At 37.0% G+C, this 6083-nt stretch overlaps 1 non-coding gene across 1 annotated transcript; it reads right to left on the bottom strand.

The window, feature by feature from the left end:
• Window positions 1–4728: 4728 nt before the first annotated feature.
• On the bottom strand, window positions 4729–4818 carry LOC113354779. Its single transcript, XR_003361997.1, has one exon. It is a non-coding gene; the product is annotated as a small nucleolar RNA Z223 (small nucleolar RNA).
• Between the last annotated feature and the right edge of the window lie 1265 nt (window positions 4819–6083).

Here is a 6083-nt window from a genome sequence, read left to right as displayed (position 1 = left end):
GCATAATGCATTATGCAGCCATATTTTCGGATGCATAACAGGTTATGCATCCATTTTCACGACGGCATAACATGTTATGCAGATATTATTGTAGGTACATGACATGTTATGCAGTCTTTGTTTTTTCTTTTTTAGGTCTCGATACTAGTAAAAATGTTGATGCATAACGTGTTATGCAACCATTTTCGGGATTGCATAACAAGTTATGCAACAAAATCTGTAGATGCATAACAGGTTATGCAACCGTTTTCATAGCTGCATAACAGATTATTCAACCATTATGAAAAACACCAACACCAATACATATTTGTAGCTTTCCAACCAACAACACCAACTTCTCAAACTCATAAGTAGTTTAGTACTTATCCACATGCAGTAGGTATATAATTGTCATCAATTAGGTAGTGACAAAGATAATTACATACAAATATCATTAATAATTGTAAGATTGTATTAAGTCCACATGCCGTAAGTGTATAATTTCCATAACTTTACTCTGGACGGAATGCAGCTTTAAGCATTGCTACAACAGGTTTTCAAAAGGCACCAAATTTCTCGACTGCATTTGGAGTAAAATTAAACAATTGTATGTCCAACCCCATTATAAGCCTCATCATCAAACTTGTTAACAACAGCCACCACTTGGCATAGCTTAGTAGCTTTCTGACTCGAGCACTTTCCCAAGTCAACTTCCAGATATGCAAACTTTGCAACAACCAACCATCAACTTCCGCATTTCCCTTGTTTCCAACTCCACATACTACGGAAAATAGATCACGTAGTCGATTGTAACATAATAACACTAACAAAATAAAATCACTACAAACGAACTAAACTTGGTAGATTACATAGTACGTTAACAGATCAAAAAGAGGCAGAGCAATGGTTCAAATATCTATTTCTTATATTTTAGTGCAAGATCCAACATAAACAACAAGACCAAGTTGCAAATGTGGAACTCCATATATTACTTCCATGACTATGTGATGAAATCAAATGCCATTTGTCTTCTCTTAAACGAATTCACAAACAGTTACAGTGCACAACTAAAACGAAAGAGAAAAAAAAAACTACGAATATTTACCAAAACATCAAAGAGGCTTCTGGATATCCAGTCAGTCAGTCTCACTACCAATTACTAACAGTCCCATTTACTAGATATGGTTTCCTAATTTCTTAGTATATCAAATTTTTCCCCAACTAAAATACACTCTCTGTGTCGTATCCCTAATTCATTTCATAAAATCAACTAGTGATTATGGAGAACTAGATCGTGTTAACTATGTGATACATGGGAGATCAGAAATCATTCAAAATCATTGTAGTAGCAAAACCATAAGATATAGAGAACAATAAAGAGTGAAATAATTACCCAAGTATTAGATTTCTTCTTCCTCCGAGAATAGAAATTGAAGAATGGTATAGTTTGTTCTAAAAAAGTAATCTCATCGTTGCTTTGTTGATTTTAATCAACAGATTTTCACAAAGAAGAACCGAGACAAAAGCAGAGAGAAAGAAGATCGTATAAGAGAGTTTTGGTTTATGTAGTTATGGATCGGAGAAGAAGAAGAAGAAAGACCCAAACATAATTTCAGAAATTATGGGTTTGGGAGATATTTTTTCTTAGAAAATGGGTGCGCGCCTGAATTTTTCTGGACATGAGTTTCACAGTGTCCAAAATCTGAAAAATGGGTGTGGTTGTAGTTTTCACATCACAAAATCTTGTGGGGACAACTATCCCCACTAGACCCTTAACAACTCCGTCCCTGGTATTACATATAATGGTTCAGAGGGTTCACATTTTATTTTATTTTTGGTTCTCATTTTTTCCATCTCGTGTTTGTAACTGTGTTTCCCTTCATTGAAAGACTCGCATTTTCCATAAATACCAACTTCGGGGATGTAGCTCAGATGGTAGAGCGCTCTCTTAGCATGCGAGAGGTATGGGGTTCACCTGATATATGAAGGTGAGGGGGTAAGTTTTTAGATTTTTTCTATTTGTTAAGTTGAATTCCTCTCTTGGAAACTGATTCCTGCTGCTCGTTGTTTCAGACATTTTGGAAGGTAAGCAGCTTTCGACCAGGAATGCTTCATAGGCAGGTCAAGTATCTTACAAGGAGTGAGTGCTTCTACGTTTTGAGAAATCTTTTCCTGAAAATGCTTATAACTTACAGTATCCTAAGCTGAATGTTTCTGACTTGATCATAATGGAGAATGGCATAGAGTTGTTGGCTTTATTTATCTCTCCATTGACGGAGGCGTGGATAAGCTCATTTGAAGTGGCTCAATTACAGGTTCCTTCTCTGTAGCTTCAGTTGTTCAACTCGAAGGACAAAATATCCAGTTGAAAAATGGGCCAAGCATATCTGGAAACCTTGTGCGCATCCGTCTATTTCAAATGCTTGGGAAATAGTAAGAGGAATGTGCTCTACATATGAAAAAAACGAAGACAAAAGGATTTCAGCTTACTTCAAGGTGTTGGTTCTGCAAAAATTCTGAAGAGAACCTAGAGCACAGCACATCCTGTGGTATTGTAACTTCAGTGAACTAACTTCAAGGTGTTGGCTATGCGTAAAAGTCAAGTAACTCAGGAAATATGCATGATAGCTGTTTTGATAACTATGAAAGAGTTGCGGTTCAACAGATTGGTGTTTGATGGGTCTGTTCTTGATGTGGAGGCTGCAAAGCAAAGAATTCATCATTTCACCGCTGATTGTGAAGTCAGACTAAAGGGCACAGCGTGGAACTCCTCCCTCCTATGATCTACAAATTTTGAGATTTTTTGGGCTGAAATGCAGAAAAGTCCAATCTGTCAAAGTTGTTGAATGTCTTTCTTGTGCTCCAGAAATCCTCCTCTGCTGTGATGCAAGGAGATGCGGGATTCATTGCAAGAGCTAGCGATGGAGATTTCATAAATCTGATTCAAAAGCTGCCGTAACTGCTTCTATCACCAAGAACCTTCCTTGGTTTTGTGATTCCCATATGGAATAACCTCTGTAAGCTACCAAAGAAGTGGGAAGGTTTCCTGTTTTGATTGTTATGATTCTTTTTTGATTCTAATACAATTTTGAAATAAAGAAACTTTTGTCATCTGTTTATGTTTCTGGTTTTTAGCCATAAGCTTGAACACACTTAATCTCGGTTTGGTATAATCTATCTCCTTCAGTACAAGTCACTAGTTCCTGGAAAAAGAAAAAGAAAAAGTATAAGACATATACAACCAGCAGCTATATCTCAGCTCAATGTGTCACTTCTCCCGAAAAGAATGTGACGAAACCACCGTGGGATGGAACCCCATAGAAATATGAGAGCCTCTTAAGGTTTATCTCAGCTTTATCTCCATTCTATTTGCCATTACCCTTTGATTTCTTTCCGTCCACACTGTCCAGCAAATTGCAAACAAAAGAGTTGGCTTCCCAGATTTTTCCCTCTTTCATGATTCCAGGCTTCAACTTAGAGTTATAAGTAGGGCCACAACCCAATTGATTCATTTCAGATTTCACTGACATGAGTGCAGTGCAGAAGCAGGTGTGCACAGATTCTTGGTGTGTGTTACAAACTTACAATTAATATTAGTCAGACAGTCGGGATAAGGCTTTCTTATATTATTTTACTTTTTGTTTTGCTAAATATTGTTTTTTCAAAATCTGTTTTAGATTTTCAAATACTGGGCACTTGCTAGTACAACCAACTGAGTCACAGGCACCGGAAATTGGGTGGAGAGTGACATTTTTCTTTTTTCATTTCATATCCTTCACTGGGACAAACTAAAGAACCTGATAAATTCTCCCAGTTTAGGAATGGTTAGAATCCTGTGATGACCCTACAACATTTTGGCTCACCTTAAGTTCTGTACAGGTTCAGAAAAAGAATTTTTGCCAGGTTTCTTGTTTTAATGAAATTCTGACGGTTTTTCAGGGGAAAACAAAATTTCCTTTCAACTCTAGGTGAATGACATTATGCTCATGATTACAACTTCCTCACTTGACCTTTATCAACCCCCCAGTAAGGAGGAATATACATATAGCAACTATTCTAATATCAGCATTTATATGCTGCAAAACTTTGGATTCCAAATTCTTCTGAAGAGTGATTCTTTGAAACTTACTAAGAAAAGGTTGCTGATAAGAACCCTTCAAGGCCCTGAACTATTCACGAATTCCATAGCCTTCACCTTCACAAATTCAACCTTTTCTTTGTCGCCACAAGATTTTTCATAGTCAAGATACTTCTTAAATAAAAACTGCAAGGAAATGTGACCATAAATATCAAAACCAAAAGCGAGCAGAAACTAATAATCAAACGAGTAGGATTTCATAATGCACACCTTCATCTTTTTGGCTGGAAGACTTAGACTTGTTGCTCTCTCAAACAATGCACGAATCAGATCCACATCCCCAAGTCGAATCTCCTGTTCGTGATGAAATTGGAATATGTGAGGACCTTATAAATCAGCATCTAGATCCACAAGAAAAGTAACATAACGCCTCAGTTAGATCCACTATTGTCATATGAATGCAGTTTCCCCAAGGGGTTCTCCCTGCGAACAGGGTCTCAGACTCTCAGTTCCACTACTCTCAACTAATTGGATAACATCGTCATAGGCTTCTCAATTAACAATATTCATACCATCTTTATCATATATGTTCGTACTTTAATAAAAATTCCTATTTTATCATTTTTATGACAGAAAATCCTTGCACAAATCAGCAAAAATATATAAATCTATGTAGGATAAGATATATTTCAGCTCTCTCAATCAAGAATTTTCTGAAGCAGAACTGCCATAAAGCTGTGTAATGATCATCCCTGCCGAAATCAATTTAGCTGGATGTTCCAGGACTTTTCTTGACAAGTTAGGGCTGCAGGAATTTCGTCTAAGATTTGGATTCGCTGAATTATTACTAAATAGTAAATTTGGTCTCGAACTTAAATTCAATAGGGATTAAATTCTATCTATTAAGGGGTAGAATGTAGGGTACATATGTACAGGTGATAGCAGTAGATAAATATGAGCTTCACCCTCCAACGAGAGTATACTTAAATATACAATAAATAATAGAACAAGGACTTACTTGATCTAGATAGACACTCCACAAGTCTGTTCTTTTGGGGTATTCTCGCAGCATTCCCTCAAACATGGATCGACCTCTATCCGGCACACCACACTTAAACTCGAGAATCGCACTTTGAGAGATGAACTTAATATGTTTATGGTGGGGGATACAAAGAAGTGCACGCTTGACTATTTCTTGGATTCCATCCTTTCCTTGCTTAAGTATGTTTTGTACTCGCCTTAACCAGACCTACAAACCCATAACATGTTTAAACCTTCGAAAGATCATTCACATTCTAGGAAACAGATAACACAGTAATATCTCTAGAATATACCTTGCAAGAGTGTTTGAACTTCTTAGACATTTGATCAAGAAGGTCATTTGCTAATTTGTGCTGTCCAGTCCTTTCGTACATCCCTAACAATGCCAAATGAACCTTTTTAGGATCACAATACTGTAGAGCTCTTTGAAAGGTCTCTGTCACAGCCTCCTGAAAGATTATCATCAAAATAGAACACATTAAGAAACCATAGATGTTATGAAGTTAAACAAGTAGACTAAAGCAGTTCATCTTTCTTACCTCACGAGGATTACATATTCGTTTTCCAGATTAATATAGGCCACCCAAACATTCAACTTTTCAGCCTCTTCCCGGGTGTTTATCGTTCTCAAAGCTCTTTTCACGATAAAAAGTTAAAGGCAGTCATCAGTACTAGTGAGGACAGTAAATAACAAGACAAAAAAGTATTGTAGGCATGCGTATAAAGATCAGAATATAAAGCTCCAAAATCCAAAAATAGGTGAACAGCATAGAATTCATGTTCAGACAAACACACCTTTCAGCAATTGAGCGGGCTTTTCCAATGTCAGACAGAAAAACCAGAAAGGCCATGTACTTTATCCAGACAAAGCTACTATTAGGTGAGCTTCTCACAAATTTCTCAAATTCATCGGCAGTCCTAGGTATGTCTTTCTCAAGTAGTCTTTGCTCTGCCGCGCTAACTTGAAGTTCCCTGTGCATGGAGT

This window comes from Papaver somniferum, chromosome 2 (assembly GCF_003573695.1).
Source record: "Papaver somniferum cultivar HN1 chromosome 2, ASM357369v1, whole genome shotgun sequence".
NCBI classification, from domain to species: Eukaryota; Viridiplantae; Streptophyta; class Magnoliopsida; order Ranunculales; family Papaveraceae; genus Papaver; species Papaver somniferum.
Note: the sequence above shows the minus strand (reverse complement) of the source record. Positions and strands in the feature narration are given on the sequence as shown.